At 41.3% G+C, this 21,938-nt stretch overlaps 1 long non-coding RNA gene across 1 annotated transcript in view; it reads right to left on the reverse strand.

The window, feature by feature from the left end:
• LOC133558795 (uncharacterized) overlaps positions 1-12,198 on the reverse strand; it is a 42,316-nt gene extending 30,118 nt beyond the window's left edge. Inside the window, exon 1 of the long non-coding RNA XR_009808001.1 lies at positions 12,116-12,198. This is a non-coding gene — a long non-coding RNA (uncharacterized LOC133558795). The remainder of the gene's footprint in view (positions 1-12,115) is intronic.
• Between the last annotated feature and the right edge of the window lie 9,740 nt (positions 12,199-21,938).

Here is a 21,938-nt window from a genome sequence, read left to right on the forward strand (position 1 = left end):
GATGTGTGGACAGTTTCTAATACCACCTTGGGGGTATGGAAACTCATAGCGCTTCTCTACAGGTAAAAAAAACACCTAAGCTAAAGAAGCACACATGAGAACATTTAAGGTTACAAAAGTGAAAATGTGGCATCAAGGGTTGGAATTGGCGGTTAAATCACCAAAAAATGATTCCCGGGTGCGGCCACCGTTACTGCCCACTGCTCCCCTCATCTCCCACGGGGTAAACAAGGTAATGGGTCAAATGCAGAGGACAAATTTCACCACACCTAGTGTGTGTATGTGTGTGACAATCATTGGTATTTTAACTTTAACTTAATTCTATAAGGGAACATGCGACACCCTTGAAAATATAGCTTTATCTATGTTTGGGACTTTTATTTCTTCTAGAAGGTCCAAGAAAGACCAAATTGTATGAAAACCAAGTGTCTTACCCAAGGACACAACAGCCGTGACAGGGATGGCGGAAGCTGCGATCGACCCACCTCACCACGAACCAGGCCGCTCTACCAACTGAGCCACGCTGCCCCAGAAAAACAACTTTTCCTACCTATCGATGCCTGTTTATGTGTATTTATTATTATTTGGCCCACGTTCCTTCGTGGTCGACCTCCATGAAGCCCGCAGCGAGAGAACCTTGTTCTGCTCGCCTCCTAATGTGACGAGTTCGAGGCATCGTGATGCGGGTGCGTTCTCTCTTGATGCAGGTCGGGCTCAGAAACAGCGTGAGGTAAGAAATACTTATTTATTTAAACATTAAACAGACTAAGACACAGAAAACTTGCACTAGGCACAAAAGGCAAAACAAAAACTACTAGCATGGGAGCTAGCGGAAAACAAAGGCATAGCGCGAAAGCTAGCAAAGACAGAATACAGAAACCGAGTTGTCACTTGTTGCGTATAACACAAACTGCGTGTAACACAAAACTAGGAGGCGAGAATGAGAGAACAAAGAAGGCAGGCTTAAATACAGGCAGTGATTAACAAACAGAGGTGCGCGTCGGGAGCAAGTGACAGGTGAAAACAATAAGCCAATAAGCAACCATGGAAACAAACTGAGAAGTGCACAAACAAACTCAAAAATCTAAACAAAATATTATCCGGGCAGCGGATCATAACAAAAAGAGACTAGGGTTTGCTACGCACAGAGGCGTCGAAGGTAAAGGGGTAAGTGGGGACTGGGGATGTCGCCCCGGGGCCCCAAGCGTACGGGGCTACTTGGCTTTTGTGAAGTTTGAAGATTTTTTTTAACAGATCATGCATGTTAATAGAAAATAAATAATGCCTTTAAATTTCAATAATAAGATTAATTAAATCAAACTAGGACTATCCAAGATTACCTACACGCACTATCAAAAAGCCAAATGGTTTATTCTACCTGGACAGTGACATACCTAGATCGAACACTTCCCTCAACACAGACGCCACAATGTCATCAAAGTTCTCCTTTAAGCATTCACACTCAGCCGCATCATTTTGAGACAAGAATGAGGTCACCAAATAAACGTAAAAATCTATTTTTGGCAGCATAAGAAAAAGTCATGTATACATTTTATTTTTGCTTCTCATTGCAGATGACTGTGGCGCGTTCAAGGACCCTCGATTAAAAGTTAGAAGCTTGACTCCCAGAAGATGCGCTAATATTAATAAAATCATAATTGTATACTGACTGTTACAATGCTGACACACCAACAGTTGTTACATTATCCTCTGTCTATCCATCCATTCATCCATTTTCTACCACCTCTAGACTTGTATTAATATTCTTGTTAATTTCCTGTTATTATCTGCAACGTGGTTCCATCTACATCTTACTGAGCACTTATTAATTGGTGTTGTTTGAAGCCACACTGTGTGTATGCAGATACTCAACAAGCCGCTAGTCGCTTGTCAACTAATGATGATTGGCATTAAAAGGCATTAATCGGTAATGGGTGACCACATACTCTTTGACGAAAATCGTCCGATACGGATCCCGGACCGATTGATCGGCACATCTCTAATTATTATGATTTGCATTATCCACTGATGATATTCCTACGTGTAACAGCTAATCTCTATTTTACACTCTGACGTTGAAGGGAAACTTCACAGATTCATAATCATATTTTAAGTGAATATAGCTTTAACCAAATTTCAGGCAATAATTCGTTGGTTAGTGCATGTTAAGATACAAAGTGTGTGTGTGTGGAATCCAGGAGTCCTGTGTAAGCGGGCCCAGAAGTTGGTGGTACGCCTCTGGTTATGTGTATTGTTTGGCCGCACGACAACCAAGACTTTTGGCCGTAATTTTCAATGAAAACCAAAATCATACAAAAAGGTGGGCATACAAAAACCAAAGTGTTGTATGAAATCTGATTCATGCTTGCAGTTCAAAAACTGATTTTTTATTCACATTGTGGCACTACAGGAGAGAACTCCTAAACATCTAGAGTAATTGCAGTCTGGTGTTAAAGAGTTAAAAAATGCATACCACAGGCAGTCCTAAAAACATTATCCAATCCTCAAAACAGAAGTCCTTTGTGCAAAACATGTCTTTGGGCCGTTCCATTGAACCACAGTTCTGCTTCTAAAAACTGCAGACTCAAATAAAGTTGCACAATGACTTTCCTTGGCCAAAGGAAGAAATATAGCATTTGCATGCAGAGAGCTCGTTCCCAAGTACATTGTTTAAAAGTAGCTCTTTCAGAGCTATAATAACAAACTGCATGTAATGGAATATCCCACTCTTATGTTTGGGCAGAGGCTGAGCCAAGTAACATTGCATTCATGCAAAACAAACTTTAAAGACAAAGAGATGTAATTGGTTTCTATTTTCCCTGCAATTTTACTATTAGAATTGAGTTTAGTCTGCAAAAAGTGCAAAGCAGTTGAGACATTTCCAAGAATTCCAACAACTTACAATGTCTCTCTCATATTCAAATCTATTGGCCACTTGAGATCAAGTGTCCTTTGTATTTATTTGGACATTTATATACCCATGCCTGAAATATGGCCTGCACCATAGGTAAATGACGTCTTTCAGACTAATGTTTTTTCTCCGTCTGAAGCCGAACTAGACAAGAATTCTATAAACACACTAAGTTATCTCAATGCACCATAAAATGGTGAGGGGGAAGCAAACATACAATGTAAAACATGTTTCCGAAAATTAACATTGTATATACCGCTTGACAACCTAATTTGGGCTTTCAGAAAAATAATATATTGATATGTTTTTTTTTTCCACAGGGCTGCCTTGCTTGTCATACAAGAAGCATTGAACATTTATTACTTTTGCTCCTCATTGGGAACTTGGCTGAAAGCAGCACACAATAAAATAGTAAAGCACTGCTAAATCAATGTTAATGTAGACCGATGTCTTTATGATTTACAGGACTGCGTACGATGCATGGAAGCCAGTCTCACTCACTTGCTGAATAAACAGAACTTTGCTCGGCTCAAATAAAATTTGATGAGGAGATAATTTTGTGAGCATGCAGCATAAAGGTTTCTCTCATGTGCTGAGGTTCTGCACTCTTAGGGCAAATCAACTGCGACTCAGCAGTATATGCTGGACATGTTGATGAAGGATGAAGCTGATCAGGTCCTACGTTATAGACTAGTCCACTCAAGCCAGTTTAAAACTTTTGGACATTCCAAAATGATTCGGCTGATGTGCAAATCCCCAATTCTAAATCATAATACAGTGGTACCTAAGCCTAAAAATGTTGTTGGTTTTGTGGTATTTCTATCACAAATCTATCCTCGCGATTGAAATTTATTTAAATTAATTTCATCAACACAACCATTGTTGTAACATAACATGCTTTTAGATAAGAAAAACAAACTTCTAGATTATGAATAATGTATCAAAAATAACATGATTTTTATTAAATAAAGTGATAATAACGTACAGCATTTCCCTTGGAGAGCTAATTTCTACATTATCGTCTGTGAGCCGCTTCATAAACACACCATTAATAGCTTTTCCAAATTTTCGGGGATAAATGTTCGCCCTTCAGAATTTATTATAGCAGTGCTGCGCTCGTACTGCTTTGCCAAGTAAGTGATGTTTTCAAATATTTCTTTCTTATATAATTTTGTCCTCTCTTCTGTCATGCAGGACACAATGCGTGCTAACTCATTTTACACTCACATGGACTTTTTTTGGCCTCACATGCAGACTCTTTTTGCACTCGCCCAGCATTTCCTCACTTTTTCTACAAATACAGTGTGTTCCACCCTTTTGGCAATTATGGGCGGGCATTGTATACATGGCCTCCTTTCTGATTGGTCACTTTAAACTAGTACAGACTCCTGGCCACAACCAATCCAAGGAAGCCTGTTGTGTGTCCTTTCTGAAAAGGATTTGAGTCTGTCCATCCATACATCAATGCATTTTCTACCGCTTGTCCCTCCCGAGGAGGGGGGGACAGGAACCTATCCCAGCTGCATTCGTTGTATGATTAATTGGCGGAACTTTAGACACAATTCGGCAATATTAGTGTATCTTGTCATCATATATGCTGAAGTGTTCCAGATTATTTTGCGATGACATTAACATATAGGGGGATTTTTCGACTGGGCGGTTGCTGGTTGTTCCATCTCCATCGTTGGGGTCCCTGCGGGTGGGTTTGGTTATTCCCGTGGCCCCATGCTAGGCAGTCCTGTGACGGCCGACCTGGGTCGGCTGTCCCCCGCTTCTCGCATGTCTGTCTGCGGCCTGCTGCTGGCTCTTCCGGGCGGCGTGGTGGGCTGGGCTCTGGGGTTCCTGTTGCTGGCCGGCCTGGCTCCGTGGGGCCGGTGGTCCCTGGTTCCCTGGGCGCCACACCTGCTGTTTGTAGTTTGGGCTCTCTGGGTGGCTGGGGCCGTACTCTGGCTCCCAAACACACTAAGAGTCAAATATATTGTACATACAAATACACAGATACTCACATACACACCGTTATTCGTACATACATACATACATACATACGTACCTACACTCCTACATACATACACAAATACAGTACAAACCTACATACTCAAAGTTTGTACATCCACATGCACATTCACTGTACAAACATACATATACACATACTCTACAAATACATTTACTGTAAAAACATTGATATACACATACTGGACATATACAAGTACATATACATACATACACTCAGGCACATAATCACGTTTCATCAAACATAAATTAACATTGTTACCCTAGGGTAAACTGGATAACACATGGCACACTGACAAAGCTTAACCTATTCTTACTATAACAATCTACAAGGTTAATATAGGTTGCTTCTCTTTCTTCACCTCCATTTTTTTTGCTTTCTTTTGTATCTCTAGTTATCATTACGTATATGTATTGTTGCATTTGATCAACTGTATTGTTGATAATAGAGGTACATTTTTGGTATTGTTCATTATCAATAAAGCTATTTCTATTGGTATCGGAATTGCTCCAATTGTAGTGTAATAATGCTCATTGTCATTTTTGTATTATTATTTATTTTCTCTAACTGCTTCTTTGCTATCACTTTTACCATCATATTTGTACATATTGTATTTGCTGGTGTTGTTCTGTTGTTGTTGTTGTTATTGTTGTGTTTGCCTCTCTGTCTAATCCCCCTATTGTCCCCACAATTTTCCCCCTCTGTTTTCCTTTTTTTTCTCTTTCTATCCCCTCCTGCTCCGGCCTGCCTGCACCAAATAATAAATATTATTATTATTATTATTATTTAATAAATTCAAATACAAATAAGGCAAAAAGAGAAGTTTCCCACACTTCTCTTTTGTAAAGTAAATCTGAACAGCTGATATGGGCATCTATATCAACTATATGATTTGCCTCAGAAGCTGGACAGGACAAAAAAAAAAAAAAAAAAGCTTTTCTTCCTAAGGAATGAAACAATGGGTTGTTTTGTTGAAATGTTTGTCTTGACTACAGTGGTACCTCAACTTAAAAGTATCCCAACTTAAGAGTGTTTTGAAATAAGATCTGTCTCCAATTGTTATGCTTTAAGTTGCTTGTAAGTTTTTTTTTTAAAAAACAAACGTATTTGTACTTATGTACTGCCAAAAGGGTGGACACTGTGCATGTATAGAAACAGAGAAACACATGGCCAACTCAGAAAGTACACAAGTGCGCAAAATGAGTCAGAACTATTTTTTCTACCGTTCTGAAGCCATCCTCTATTTCTTCTCTGCACTGGGCCTTACACTCACTTTCTTCAATCCCATAGCTGGAAAAACTAAATTTTATCTTTCTAACTGTCCATCAACAATCTTTAGTCAAGAGACAGCTGATATGACAAAAGACTTGTGCGCTGTGCTCTTATTAGTATTTGTAGTGTTGTAGAGCTGCACAGTATTTCTAATATTTTAGCTTTTGGGCAATTGTACATGACAGCATTAGAACTGTTTACCAACATGAGCTGGTGTGTTAAAATGAGCCTATTCGATGGGGAGTTAGCTAAAAATTCCACAAGATTACATCATCAAATGTCTGGACTGAATCAAGAATAGTCACCAAACCAAAAATAAAAGAGACAACATAAAACAGTTCACTCAACATTTTTTTGGCATGGGGCGCTTCTAATCAAAGCCTAAACACACAGATTCAAACATCTAATCTCAGATTTCATCAGGAGATAAATCTTGGAGCTGCTCCACTGACAAAGAATAGAAAGCTGACATGGTGGATTGTGCTGTGACTGTCTGAGCGTAAGAATCCATGAATAGTTTGGACAGTAACAGTACGAGGGGAGGACACACCTCAAAGACTGGAGGAAATGTGTCTACAAAACAGGGAAAACATGCAAGTTTATTGGAATTGCACAAGCAATATAAAACAATTGATGTTAATTCACAGCTTCAATACTCAGGGTAGGCAGATGTAGATAGCATATATAATATGTGTCCACTGAACTGTCATAAAATTATAGTCTGCATGATTTCCAATAATTTTGTTGAGATGTATGGCTGAATTTGCACATTTCCTGTCAAATACAGGACAGAAAGCTAAAATTAAGTCTACCCTCCTGCTTGCGCAATCCCTTACAAACTGTGCTGGAATGCACGTTCCGTTTTCTGTTTGTCAGCATCATACAATGTTTGCAAAACCATGTATTAAAGTCAATCTCTTTCTAAACCCTTACCGTATTTTGCAAACTATAAGACGCTACTTTTTTCTCAAATTTTGAATGCTAGTTCAGTGATTTTTCTTCGGTATTGGCCAAATTATGGATTGGATTAAGCAAAGAAATCAAACAATGCACCAAAATAACCCACTTTGAGAAACAGTTCAAACTCAAAGTGTTTACAGAGTTTAAGGAAGAAGACTCCTGCTAAACATATTGAACCTTTTTAAAACAGGAGAACATCTTATTCATCTCATTAAGGATGAATAAAAACATCACTGACTTTTCTGCTTTGTTTGAACAGCTATTTTACTGCCATGTTACAGGCACCGTTTGCAAACAATTAAGGTATGTACATAAACATTCACATTTTCTTTGCAAATATCTCAGTTCTCACCACAGTAAGTAAGTAAGTAAGTACATTTTATTTATAAAGCGCTTTTCACAGAAAAAAAATCACAAAGCTGTACAAAACAAATGAAGTAAAACAACAATTCAATTAAAACAGGGGCAACATCATAAAAATGAAACAAAGTGGATTAAAATTGATAGTTAAAAGGTGCATTAACTGAAAGCTTTACTTAAAAGAGACACCTTCAAATTTTTCTTAAAAGTGTCAACACAGTCAAGATCACGGAGGAACCAATGCAAATTGTTCCAGAGTTTCAAGGCAATAGTCTGGAATGCCAGATCTCCTCGGGTTTTAAAACAAGTTTCTGGGATCTTTAGAAGACCCTGGCCTGAAGACCGGAGGTTGCGCCCTGAAGAGTAGGGGCATAGCAAGTCAGTGATGTGCTGAGGGACCCCACCATGAAACGCACGGAGTGTCAGGACTAAAATTTTAAACTCAACGCAGAATTTAACTGGAAGCCAATGAAGACTGGATACAATGGTGGTAATATGGGCTATTCTGGGTGCACAGGTCAAAAGTCTGGCAGGTGCATTTTTTACAGTCTGACGTTTTTTAGTGTTGACTGTTTGAAAAGAGTGGAAAGAGAATTGCAATAGTCAATACGAAAGTCCGAATAGGGCCCTGGGGGGCGGTAGATAACAGCCAGGTATAGAGGCAGCGGTGTGACAGACCTCAGAGTAAGCACCTCAAACGATTTATATTTATTATTTAGGTTAGGACTAAGGTTAAAGTTTTCATTGTATATTAGTGCGACCCCCCCCCCTTTTAAGGGGATGGGCAATATGCGCATTCGTATAGTTAGGAGGAGAAGCCTCATTTAGAGCAAAAAAGTCATCTGGTTTAAGCCAGGTTTCGCTGAGATCAATGACGTTAAGATTGTTGTCTCTAATGATCTCATTAAGTAATAACGTCTTGGGAGACAATGATCTTATGTTTAAAAAGCCCATATTATAGGTAGTGGGCTGTTTTAAGGAGTTCTTGATCAAATTATCCGTAGTAGCAATATTAATAATGTTGCGTTTATTATGCGTAGTGCACTTAAAATAATTACGACCATATCTAGGAATTGATATGACGGGAATTTTCCGATTGTTTGCTTGGTGCTGCTTTAAACTGAACGCATCAAAATTTGCCACCTCAGTAGAACGCATGTCCAATTCTGACACAGTCATAAAAAAAAACTTGTTCTAACTTAACTGACGCCTCAACCAGACTAGTAGGCTCGCGTCTTCCACTTAAATCCAGCTTCAGGATGGAAGGAAGCTGTGTTCTGTGGGGATTAGCCTTTTGCTTTGTTGTTAGCCCCGCTCGGCATCCGCGCTTCTGCTTTTGTTCACACTGCTTGCGTGTCTTCCTTTGACGGTCTCCGCTGGTACTATACTCAGCTGCGTCAAAGGCCGCTGGATGTAGCCGGCAAAGTATTCCCATGTTAGCGAGGTGGTCCAATGTACACACATCTTTCAGTCCAAAACGACCTGATCCATCCACATCCAGAATTGTCTGGCGGTCGTAAGTGATCACGGAGTGTCCACTTTGTAAACCAGCCATGAAATTTATCAGAATAATTCAAATCTTGGCTTGTTTTATACATTTTATTCAGTGGTGCCATATCCCCATGCTTTGACCATGAGACTACACTTTTTATTTGTACTGTATTATTCAAAATTTCCTGCCACAACTAAAATAAACATGTACGCTATAGATTAAGCCCATGCAAACTTAAATTTTCCACCAACATTTTAACAATACTAAAATAAATATACAACTAAAATTTGAATGTATATGTTTGTACAGTACATAGTGTTATAAATACAAGAATAAACATTTGTACTTGATAATGATGCGAATGCAAAATTGCATTCACATACAAAACAAAGGTATGGAAATAATCTATCGTTTGATTTTGCGTAAATCAATACCCAAATTCGGTTAGTGCTTTTAAAACTACAGACTTCAGTACCCATTCCGACTCGTACAGCAGTAAAAGTGTCGGTGTGGGTAATTTTCATATTAAAAAGTCTCGCAAATGAACCACTCCCAATAGGGAATCGGTTCTCATTGTTCACTTTAAAGAGTCATTCAAAAGACGTGACTCGTTTGCGATTGTCAAAGCGCTAGAACCAAAATACTCTTGCTCACCATGAAGGTAAGCCTGCGGGGGCTTGTGTCGATTTATTTTCTTCAAAGAGGAAAAGTGCAATGAAATAAAATAAGGAGGATTTATTTGCAAGAAAGTAACATAACGTTTGCTGGAGAAGCATAGTGTTGCAGTATTAATACACGGTGTAAGTCCAACTGTGTTACGAATAAAAACAAAATAAGACAGTGCCTCACCAGTCAGGATTTGCCATGCATTTGCTCGTACATGTGGAAAAAATTCAAAACCACACAGAAAATCTGTTCATTAATTTGTTTTAAGGACAGAAGCAAAAAGGGCACTGTTGTCTGACGCAAAACTAAATCACTTTGCAGAAAATCCTTCAAAAGGGACTTTCAGACAACCCATACAGGAATTCTTCACCTCACACACATGCTTGAAACCAACAAGGTTTATTATAGGAATGCTTTCTTCTTTGTAGTATCAGGATCATACAACGATATCAGATGTGTGGACTTTTATGTACAAAGAGAAGACAACAGATTCACTGACAACACCCCATGTTTATCTAAGTGACTTCCAACTCATTCCCATCCTGCTTATTCTTTCCGTCAACATTACTGGGTGACTGAATTCACAATGTCTCACTATGGGACAGTGGAACCATGTGATATCGCCAAACAACAAAGAAAGTAACAGGTCACAGAGTGGCCTTTTTAACTCTATTCCTTTATTCGCCGTACTATTGTGTCTCTTTTAAAAAGGAATTTCTACAGGTTCCCAATGTTTGGTAAAGACTAAGGGCCTGATCTACTCAAAGGTTTGTGTGTACTGAAATATGTGCAAGCTTGATAGCGAAGACAAAGCTGTTCTAATTTTTTTTTTCTTTTTCAAGAGGGCGCCCTGTAGCGGCTGCTGTTGGCAGGAGCTCTGTGCTCTTGTGTCATCCTTTTGTGTTTCCCCCTTGTTTTCATATGTTTGTTTATATATATATATATATATATATATATATATATATATATATATATATATATATATATATATATATATATATATATATATATATATATATATATATATATATATATATATATATATATATATATATATATATATATATATATATATTTTTTTTTTTTTTTTTTGCCTTTTGGTCCGGGACCCTTTGGGACTATGTGACAAGTGGTGGCACTTTCGTGACCTCTGCGATACTTTTTGTGGACTTCTGGATCTGCCTCCCAGGAGCCTTTTGGCCATGGAGACCAGCTGCTGGGTCTCTGCTACACCAAAGTCAGTTTGGAGAGACTGGAAGAGATGCGGATGAAGAGACAGGGCTGCGGAGCTGAGAGTGGGTTGGCGGCCGAGAGTAGAGTCGGCTCTCTTGGTTGCCTTGTTGGGTCTGCTCCTGTCTCTGGCCATACTCTCTCCACCCCAGCAGGCGATGGCGTGGAACACTGCAGAGGCCACCACAGTGTATATGTGTTCCATTTTCCCCACGGAAAGGGCAACCAAGTGTGCGCAGATTATTACTCAAGATTTCCAGTTTTTGTATTTTCGTTTATTTATTTTCCAAGCAGGAGAACAGCAGCAGTAGTTGTTATTATTTGGTGGCTGGTTCTTAGTTGGTTAGTTAGTTTTGGTCAATCAGTTAGTTAGGTAATAAATCTGAAAGGAAGAATTCAGTGCATCATTTTCGTACCAAAATCAATGGCCTTAATAATAAATAATAATAATAATAATAATGGGCTTCACGGTGGGTGAGGGGTTAGTGCGTCTGCCTCACAATACGAAGGTCCTGAGTAGTCACGGTTCAATCCCGGACTCGGGATCTTTCTGTGTGGAGTTTCCATGTTCTCCCCGTGAATGCGTGGGTTCCCTCCGGGTACTCTGGCTTCCTCCCACTTCCAAAGACATGCACCTGGGGATAGGTTGATTGGCAACACTAAATTGGCCCTAGTGTGTGAATGTGAGTGTGAATGTTGTCTGTATATCTGTGTTGGCCCTGCGATGAGGGGGCGACTTGTCCAGGGTGTACCCAGCCTTCCGCCCAATTGTAGCTGAGATAGGCGCCAGCGCTCCCCGCAACCCCGAAAGGGAATAAGCGGTAGAAATGGATGGATGGATGGAATAATAATAATAATAATAAATATCTATAATAAATATCAACCATTTATAAACTCATGTTGATCATATACAATAAAATTCAAACAAAGTTATATAATTCATGAGCACGTTTCATCCATCAAACATTATATTTACCATTTACAAGCCTCTGGAAGTGCATTTTAGTAAATCACTACAACTCCCAAAATGCACCACGGCAAACCAGGAAGTAGCGATACCTACGCTAAGACAGGTGCCGTGGTAAACAAACATTTATCTAAGCGCCCGGATCTACAAGAGCGCTACAGTGGAGTTTAAAAGCAGCGGACACAACATAATACAGATGAGCATGGTGACAGTGTACAACATAAAACAATGCAAACGGGAACTCACCAAGTGGCTGCACACCGGGTTGAGCGTGAGTACAGACTGAATGAACTGCAACGCCAATTATCAGTCCTAACGCCGATCAGCTGGGCTAAGGGTACACGCCTCTCTTAAAGAGACACTTCGGTTTTAGACTGCTGATACTTAACTCAGTTTTACTTAAACTTAGCATCCGATCTAAAACACATAAACAACCCCACAAACACAACAATATGTTTATTTTAGTTTTTATTCATAGCTGTATGTGGAGGTGGCTGTTTGTATCAGCTCCACTGCTTTAATGTCTTTCATGTCCTGATGTTTGTTGTAAGAGGGATGTATACTATGGCTGTGAGTTGTTTTTTTCCCTTGGCGTCAGTCTGGACCCCCTCTCCAGAGACCCAGGCTTAGACCGATGTTTTTATTTTATTTTATTTTAATCTTTTATTTTTTTCTCCCATTCGCCCCCCTTGTTGCCTGTATCTCACCTTTTTTTGTAAGGGGCGCCGGAAGTTGGCAGACCTGTCACCGATCCTGTCTGTCTCCCTGTAATGTGTGTCTGATCTTGAATGGGATTGTGCTGGAAATGTTAATTTTCCTGAAGGAACTCTCCTGAAGGAATAAATAAAGTACTATCTATCTATCTATCTATTAAACTTGTGCCCAGAGGACTGCGTCTCTTTAATGACCAAAATAGAGAGTACAATCCAATTTTATAGTCTTTGGTATGACTCAGCCGGGGTTTGAACTCACGACCTACTGATCTCAGGGTGGACACTGTAACCACAAGGCCACTGATCACTTTATTATAATATTAATGATAGTAACTTAGATTTATATCGCGCTTTTCTAAACACTCAAAGCGCTCACAGAGAAGTGGGACTCAACATTCATTCACACCTGGTGGTGGTAAACTACACCAGTAACCACATCTGCCCTGGGGTAGACTGACGGAAGTGTGGCTGCCAGTTTGCGAATACGGACCCTCCGACCACCACCTATCATTCATTCATCATTCATTCACCAGTGTGAGTGGCACCGGGGGCAAAGGGTGAAGTGTCCTGCCCAAGGACACAACGGCAGCGATTTTTTTATTTTTTTTTTGGATGGGAAGGTGGGAAGCGAACCTGCAACCCTTTCTGGCCGGCCGCTCTACCCACTACGCCATGCTGCCCCTTTATGTATAGTTACTGGATGACTTAAGGGGCCGATTAAACAAATTTAATTGATGCGTTTTAGGCAATATATTTTCTGTCTGTGTTGGCCCTGCGATGACGTAGCGACTTGTCCAGGGTGTACGCCGCCTTCTGCCCGAATGCAGCTGAGATAGTCTCCAGCGACCCCCCATGACCCCAAAAGGGACAAGTGGTAGAAAATGGATGGAGAGTATCTGCTGGCATTTTTTTTAATAGCGTTTTTATTTCCCCACAATGAAATATAATATTATGATGCATCCCATACATCAAAAAAATATCTTGCGATATGCATTTTCTTGCATTTGGATCATTTCAGACTAATGCATGCGCTGCAGTGTTGCCATGGTCCACCGCCTACCTGCAGAACCCGCTGTAGCGTGCTAAAAATAGTTTATGTTCCATCCATTTTCTACCGCTTATTCCCTTTGGAGTCGCAGGTGCCTATCTCAGCTACAATTGGGCGGAAGGCGGGGTACACCCTGGAAAAGTCACCACCTCTTCGCAGGGCCAACACGGATAGACGGACAACATTCACACTCACATTCACACACTAGGGCCAATTTAGTGTTGCCAATAAACCTATCCCCAGGTGCATGTCTTTGGAATTGGGAGGAAGCCGGAGTACCCGGAGGGAACCCACGCATTCACGGGGAGAACATGCAAACTCCACACAGAAAGATCCCGAGTCCGGGATTGAACCCTGACTACTCACGACCTTCGTATTGTGAGGCAGACGCACTAACCACCGTGAATCCCAGTTTATGCTCCATAGATGGTAATTTTATACTGCAGATGAAGGTGTTACAGGTTGGTGTACGTTTTTTCAACATTGCAAAACCCCACATATTGAGTATATAAAATATGAGAATATGAATGTGGAGGGAAATGAGTGTTTCCATGTTGAAGTTGCTTAGTACATGCAAATACCTCATTCAAATATGGCAGTCTGCGACACTTTTGCATTTCTTACCAATTGTACATGCAGTTTTAGTAGACCACCCGCAACACACTCACTAACAGTACACAACACACAATTTTATAGTTTGCACACACTGTTTAGCACTTGATATTTGGATCTTAGTAGATCGAGCCCTAGGTGTCATAACTCCATCTGTTGTCTTGTTTAATGTGACATATCTGTGTGGACAGGTCCTGCAAATCTAAATAACCGCGTACGTGTGGCCAAGCACCTCAGGTGATGTCACCCGGGAGAAAATCTTTGAGGGAAGATGGGGGCATCAAGGCTTCACAATGCAGCCTTGTGTGCCTGTGGCATCACAAGGACATGACGCTACCCCTTTGAGGAGTTGTCTTCACATTGTATTGTATCTGTCCTATATGGTGGGAGCATCTTGATAAGTGCGCCAGGGAGGACCGCCGACTGGTTGAATTATGTGCTTCTGGGGGGAAAAAACTGTAGCAGCACTTGTATTAAAGACCTCATTAAGAGAATAGAATAGAATAGAATTAACTTTATTGTCATTATATTTGCATATAACGAGATTAAAGACTCCAACTTAAGGTGCGGTAGTGGGAACAAATATGGGGTGAAATAAATGACATAAGAGGTAATAAAGGAAAAACTAACAATTGAAATAAACAGACTACTATCCAATAAAAATAATAAACAATTCTGTACAATATACAAAACACTATAGAAGTACAAAATACAAATACTGTACAATATACAGAGCAAGACAGGAGTACCGAAGTAATAAATAACAATCAGTGACGGACGTATTGCACTCGAAGGGTAGTATTGCACAGTAGGGTATTAGGGCATTATATTGTATAGGGGTGAATTATTATTATTATAAGTAAGAGTTCAACATGGTGACAGCTTTGGGAAAGAAGCTGTCTCTGAACCTGTTTGTTCTGGCTCTGATGCACCTGTAGCGCCTGCCTGATGGTAGCAAGTCGAACAGGTGGAAGCCAGGGTGTGTCCTGTCCTTGGTAATGTTTTTTGCTCTGCTGAGGCAACGGGGGTTGTGTAAGTCCTTCAGGGAGGGCAGGGGACAGCCGATTATTTTTTGTGCCGACTTTATGACCCTCTGAATCGCCTGTTTGTCTGCTTCAGTGCAGCTGGCGTACCACACTGTTATGCAGTACGTCAGCAGGCTCTCGACAGCCGAGCGATAGAAGGTCACCATCAGCTGCCTCTCCAGGCTGTTCTTCCTCAGCACCCTCAGGAAATGGAGTCTCCGCTGGGCCTTCCGGATGACCGCAGTTGTATTTTGGGTCCAGGACAGGTCAGCAGATATGAGGGTGCCGAGGAACTTGAAGGAGCTGACTCTCTCCACCTCCTCGCCGTTGATGTAGAGGGGGGCGGGGTCTGCAGTGTTCTTCCTGAAGTCAAAGATGAGTTCCTTGGTTTTTCTGGTGTTCAGTGCCAAATTATTCACTGAACACCACGCTGATAGTTTCAGGACCTCATCTCTGTATGCAGACTCATCCCCCCCTGTAATGGGACCCACTACCGTTGTGTCATCGGCGAACTTGATGATGGTGTTCTCCGAGTGGGCTGGACTACAGTCATGGGTGTAGAAGGAGTACAGCAAAGGGCTCAGCACACAGCCCTGTGGGGAGCCGATGCTGAGTGTGCGGGGGGAGGAGAGATGGGGGCCAAGTTTTACTGTTTGAGGTCGGTTGGTCAGGAAGTCCTTAATCCAAAGACAGGTGGGTGAGGGTAGGCCTAAATCCAGCAGTTTGGTGACCAGGATGTCTGGAATGATGGTATTGAAGACGGAGCTATAGTCAATGAAAAGCATCCTGACATAGCTCCCCCGGTGTTCCAGGTGGCTCAGTGTGGAGTGGAGAGCCATGGATATGGTGTCATCTGTGGATCTGTTTGCCCGGTAGGCAAACTGCTGTGAGTTTAGGGTGGGGGGGAGGCAGGGTTTGATGTGGTGGAGGACCAGCCTCTCGAAGCACTTCCTGATGACGGGTGTGAGTGCTACTGGGCGATAGTCATTGAGGTTGTTTGTGGCAGCTTTCTTGGGTACCGTGATGATTGTGGCAGATTTAAGGCAGGGTGGGATGAATGCCTGGGCCAAGGAGAGGTTGAAGAGGACGGTGATAAGGTAGGAGAGCTGGTCGGCACATGCTTTGAGCACCTTCCCGGGTACACCGTCTGGACCAGTCCCCTTCCTGGGGTTCACTGCCTTGAGCACCCGCCTGACCTCGTGCTCCTCAAGAATGAGTGTGGGGGGACTGGGGGTTGGGGGGGTTGGGGGTGCTGGTGGTGGTGTGGCTGTGACTGATTGTGATGTCTCAAAGCGTGCAAAAAAGCAGTTCAGCTCCTCTGCTAGCGATGCATCCCAGTCCCCGGTGACTGCATCACAGCCTTTGTAATTGGTGATGTGCTGTATGCCCTGCCACATCTGCCGTGGGTTGTTGCTCGAGAGGTGGTCTTCGATCCTCTCTTTATAGTCCTTCTTGGCTTCTCTGAGTCCTCTCTTCAGGTCAGCACGCGCAGCGCTGTATAGAGCACTGTCACCTGACCTGAAGGCAATGTCCCGGGCCTTGAGGAGCATGCGGACCTGGCATGTCATCCAGGGTTTCTGATTTGGGTAAACCCGGATGTTTTTTTTCACAGTGACATTGCTGATACAGTACTTTATGTAGGATAGTACCGACTCTGTGTGTGTGGGCAGGTCTTGGTCTTTGAAAAAATCCCACGCAGTTTGTGCAAAGCAGTCCTGTAGCTGGGGGAGTGCATCCTCAGGCCAAGTTGTAACAGTCTTTATTACTGCTTGTGTCCTTGATCTGAGGGGGGTGTAAGCAGGGATGAGCAGCAAAGAGAGGTGGCCTGACTGGCCTAGGTGGGGGAGGGGGATGGCTTGGTTTAGCTCGGTTGGTAGAGTGGCCGTGCCAGCAACTTGAGGGTTGCAGGTTCGATTCCCGCTTCTGCCAACCTAGTCACTGCCGTTGTGTCCTTGGGCAAGACACTTTACCCACCTGCTCCCAGTGCCACCCACACTGGTTTGAATGTAACTTAGATATTGGGTTTCACTATGTAAAGTGCTTTGAGTCACTAGAGAAAAAGCGCTATATAAATATAATTCAATTCAATTCAATTCTATATGCCTCTTTGATATTACAGTAAACATGGTCCAAAGTGTTTCCCCCTCTAGTAGGGCATTTAACAAACTGGTAAAATTTAGGTAGTAATGTTTTCAAATTGGCTTTATGAAAATCACCAGCAATAATGTGAGCACCATTGGGGTGGGCACGCAGCTGTTTGTTTACTGTATTTAGCAGTAGGGAGAGAGCCATGCTAACATTAGCATCTGGTGGTATGTAGACTGCCGTAATGATTACTACTGTTACCTCTCTTGGCAGAAAAAAAGGTCGACATTTCACTGACATAAACTCTAGGTCGGGGGAACAGTGACTTTCTATTATAGTGCTGTTATTAGACCATGCGTTATGTACATAAACACAGAGACCACCTCCCCTGCTCTTACCCGAGTCCTCGTTTCGGTCCCGCCGTAGCAGCGTGCGGCTAGCTAGCTGCACCGCAGTGTCGGGGATTAGTGGGTGAAGCCAGGTCTCGGAAATGACCAAAAAACAGCAGTCCTGGATATAGCTATTTCCAGCTAGCTCAAGTTTTAGCTCGTCCATTTTGTGAGCCACGGATCTGGCGTTGGTGAGGTAAATGCTCAGCAGCGGAGGCTTGTGGGGCTCTTTCTTGATTCTCTTTAAGAGACCAGACCGGCAGCCCCGCTTATGTTTCCTCTCCCGCCGCCGCCTGCGTCGCCTGCCTGACCCGATAACAATCCACGGAGATTCCGGCGGTCTCGCTATCTCGTCGGGTATGTTGTGTGAGCGGTGGAAATCGCTCGAAACAGCTATATTGTGTCGAAAACCAATGTCCAGTAGGTTTTGACAACTGTGTTGTGTCGCGAAAGTAGATAGACATAACCAAAACAATATAAAACATAAAAGGAAGCACCGAAAGTGGGAGCTGTAAGCCGCTGCGTCCGTACGCGCCGCCATCTTATGCAGTAGAGTGTAGGAATATAACCTCTGGAAAATATTATGGAATGACCAGTTTTGGGGGATGTTAATTTACTTGTATGTTTTTGTAGTAAAATAACAGATAATAGACATAACATATAACTATAGTTATTTCAAATGGCAACTTTCTGGATTTAAGAAAAACTAAACAAAATCAAGAAATGTGGACATGGGGGTACCCTTCCTATAGATCAGTGGTTCTCAACCTTTTATCAGTGATGTACCCCCTGTGAAAATGTTTTAATTCAAGTACCTCCTAATCAGAGCAAAGCATTTTTGGTTGAAATGAAGAGATAAAGAAGTAAAATATAGCACTATGTCATCAGTTTCTGATTTATTAAATTGTATAACAGTTCAAAATATTGCTCATTTGTAGAGGTCTTTCTTGAAATATTTAGAAAAAAAGATATAAAAATGACTGAAAACTTGTTGAAAAATAAACAAGTGATTCAATTATAAATAAAGATCTCACAATACGAAGGTCCTGCAGTCCTGGGTTCAAATCCAGGCTCGGGATCTTTCTGTGTGGAGTTTGCATGTTCTCCCCGTGAATGCGTGGGTTCCCTCCGGGTACTCCGGCTTCCTCCCACTTCCAAAGACATGCACCTGGGGATAGGTTGATTGGCAACACTAAATTGGCCCTAGTGTGTGAATGTGAGTGTGAATGTTGTCTGTCTATCTGTGTTGGCCCTGCGATGAGGTGGCGACTTGTCCAGGGTGTACCCCGCCTTTCGCCCGATTGTAGCTGAGATAGGCGCCAGCGCCCCCCGCGACCCCGAAAGGGAATAAGCGGTAGAAAATGGATGGATGGATTTCTAAACTTAAAGTGCCCTCTTTGGAGATTGTAATAGAGATCCATCTGGATTCATGAACTTAATTCGAAACATTTCTCCACAAAAAAATAAATCTTTAACATCAATATTTATGGAACATTTCCTCAAAAAATCTAGCTGTCAACACTGAATGTTGCATTGTTACATTTCTTTTCGCAGTTTATGAACTTATATTTATATTTTGTTGAGGTATTATTCAATAAATATATTTATAAAGGATTTTTTAATTGTTGCTTTTTTTAGAATATTTTTTTTAAATCCTACGTACCCCTTGGTATACCTTCAAGTACCCCCAGGGGTACACGTACCCCCATTTGAGACCACTGCTATAGATGACCGCCGGCAATGGATGCTAAGTGGGTACAGTTATTAAATTCATTTTGAGGATAACATTTTGGAATCACCCTGTAATTTTTAATTCCCAAAGTCAACACCTGCATCAGATTAAATGTGTTCATTATTCTTCAGTTAAAAAGGAGTGTTCACACCTGGTAGAGCTGTTGCACCTGGTAAGTAGGCATAAATGATGGCTCTAACACGAGATACATCAACTGAAACAAAGCAAAGGACTCTCAATCTTCTTCAAGAGGGTAAATCACCATGAAATGCTGCAAAAGATGTTGGTTGGTCACAGTCACCTGTCTAAAAGCTGGACCAAGTACAAACATGGGCAGGTTGTGAGAGCAAGCATACTTGTAGACCAAGGAAAACATAAACGTGTCGAGTGTCAACTTAAAGCAATACATCTTGAAAACAGCAAATTAACAGCAAAATGAATTATAGAACAAATGGGCAGGAAACTGGAGTTACCGTCCATCACCGAACTGTAAGAAACCGCCTCACAGAAATGGGATTTACGGAAAAGCTATTGAAAAGCCCAAATTAACACCAAAACAGAAAAAAACATGGTTACAGTGGGTCAAGAAAAAGTAATGGACTATGAATTACAGGATTAAAATCATATTGAGTGAAGAATCTCAATTGAGTGATGAGTGATGAGTGATTGATGGATGAATCGCAAATCTGCATTGGGCAAGGTGACAATGCTGGAACTTCTCTTTGGTGCTGTTCCAATGAGATTTATAAAGACGACTGTCTGAAGAAAACATGTAAATGTCCACAGTCATTGGTTAAGTGAGGCTGCATGTCAGGTAATGGCACTGGGGAGATGGCTGTCTAACATCTTTGATAAATGCTCAAGTTTACATTCACATTTCCATCAATCGAAATAATATTTGGGTATGGTGCCATCATTGTTAAAGAAAATAATGAATCTAGCCATAGAACAAAACTGTTAAAGGCCTACTGAAGCCCACTACTACCCACCACGCAGTCTGATAGTTCATACATCAATGATGAAATATTAACATTGCAACAGATGCCAATACGGCTTTTTTAGTTTACTAAATTACAATTTTAAATTTCCCGGGAGTTTCGTCTTGAAAACGTCGTGTAATGATGACGTGTACGTATGACGTCACGGGGTTTTAGGAAGTGTGAGCGCTGCACACACACAGGTAAAAGTTGCCTGCTTTAACGGCATAATTACACAGTATTTTGGACATCTGTGTTGCTGAATCTTTTGCAATTTGTTCAATTAATATTGGAGAAGTCACAGTACAAAGATGGAGTTGGGAAGCTATAGCTTTTAGCCACACAAACACACGGTGATTACTTGTTTAAAATTCCCGGAGGTGAAAATTTACTATGGATCAAGCGAACATGAATCCAGACCAAATGTCAACCAGCAGGTTTCGGTGAGAAATTTGTGGTTAAAATGTCTGTTCTTACCAGATAAAAGCTGAGCTTGTGCCGTCCATAGCTGCCGTCGACTCCCCTGAGAGACTGCGCGTCAACACCCGGCCGTGGACACACCCCTACGACTATCAGGAAATATTAAACTCACTAAAACACTAGCAACACAATAGAAAGACAAGGGATTTCTCAGAATTATCCTAGTAAATGTGTTTAAAAACATCGGAATACGTCTCAATGCCATCGCGTTTTTTTTTTTTTTTAGTCCGTCGCTATCAATATACTCAAACACGAATCTTTCATCCTCGTTCAAATTAATGATGAATTGTCGTTTTCTCGGTCCGAATAACTGTTTTTGTTGGAAACTCCCATTAAAATCAATGTGAATATATGAGGAGCCATCAACATGTGACATCATCGTGTGCGACTACCGGTAAAGGCGAGGCTTTTTCAGAAGTACCAAAAGTATCAAACTTTATCGTCGATTTTCTCTACTAAATCCTTTCAGCAAAAATATGGCAATATCGCGAAATGATCAAGTATGACACATAGAATGGACCTGCTATTCCCGTTTAAATAAGAAAATCACATTTCAGTAGGCCTTTAACATTTTCTTTGACAAAAGATACATGAGGTCAAATATTTTGGATCTCAGTCCAATTAAAACACTGTAGTGTAAATTGGTGAAAATTGTCCATGACAGAACCTACAAAACTGATCTGACCACAACAATTAAGGAAACCTGAAGCAAGATTAATGAAGAGTACTGATTGTCTCTGATTAGGTCCATGCCTCAGAAACTGCAAGCTCTAATAAAGCCACAGGTGGTGCAACGAAGTACTAGTGTTTTTGTTTGTTTGTTTTTCATAATTCCATAAATGTGTCCTCATTATTGATAATAATGAGTATTTCACCATGCTTTATCTACAAATGAAACGGTTGCTGCCACAATATATTTTCTTGACTTCTTGTAGTGCTTCTTAAAGCCACAAAGTTGCCCTTTGAGATGATTATAGATTGTGTCATGTCTGGTATCTGCTTTTTTCT

The sequence above is a fragment of the Nerophis ophidion genome, linkage group LG09 (assembly GCF_033978795.1).
Source record: "Nerophis ophidion isolate RoL-2023_Sa linkage group LG09, RoL_Noph_v1.0, whole genome shotgun sequence".
Lineage (NCBI taxonomy): Eukaryota > Metazoa > Chordata > Actinopteri > Syngnathiformes > Syngnathidae > Nerophis > Nerophis ophidion.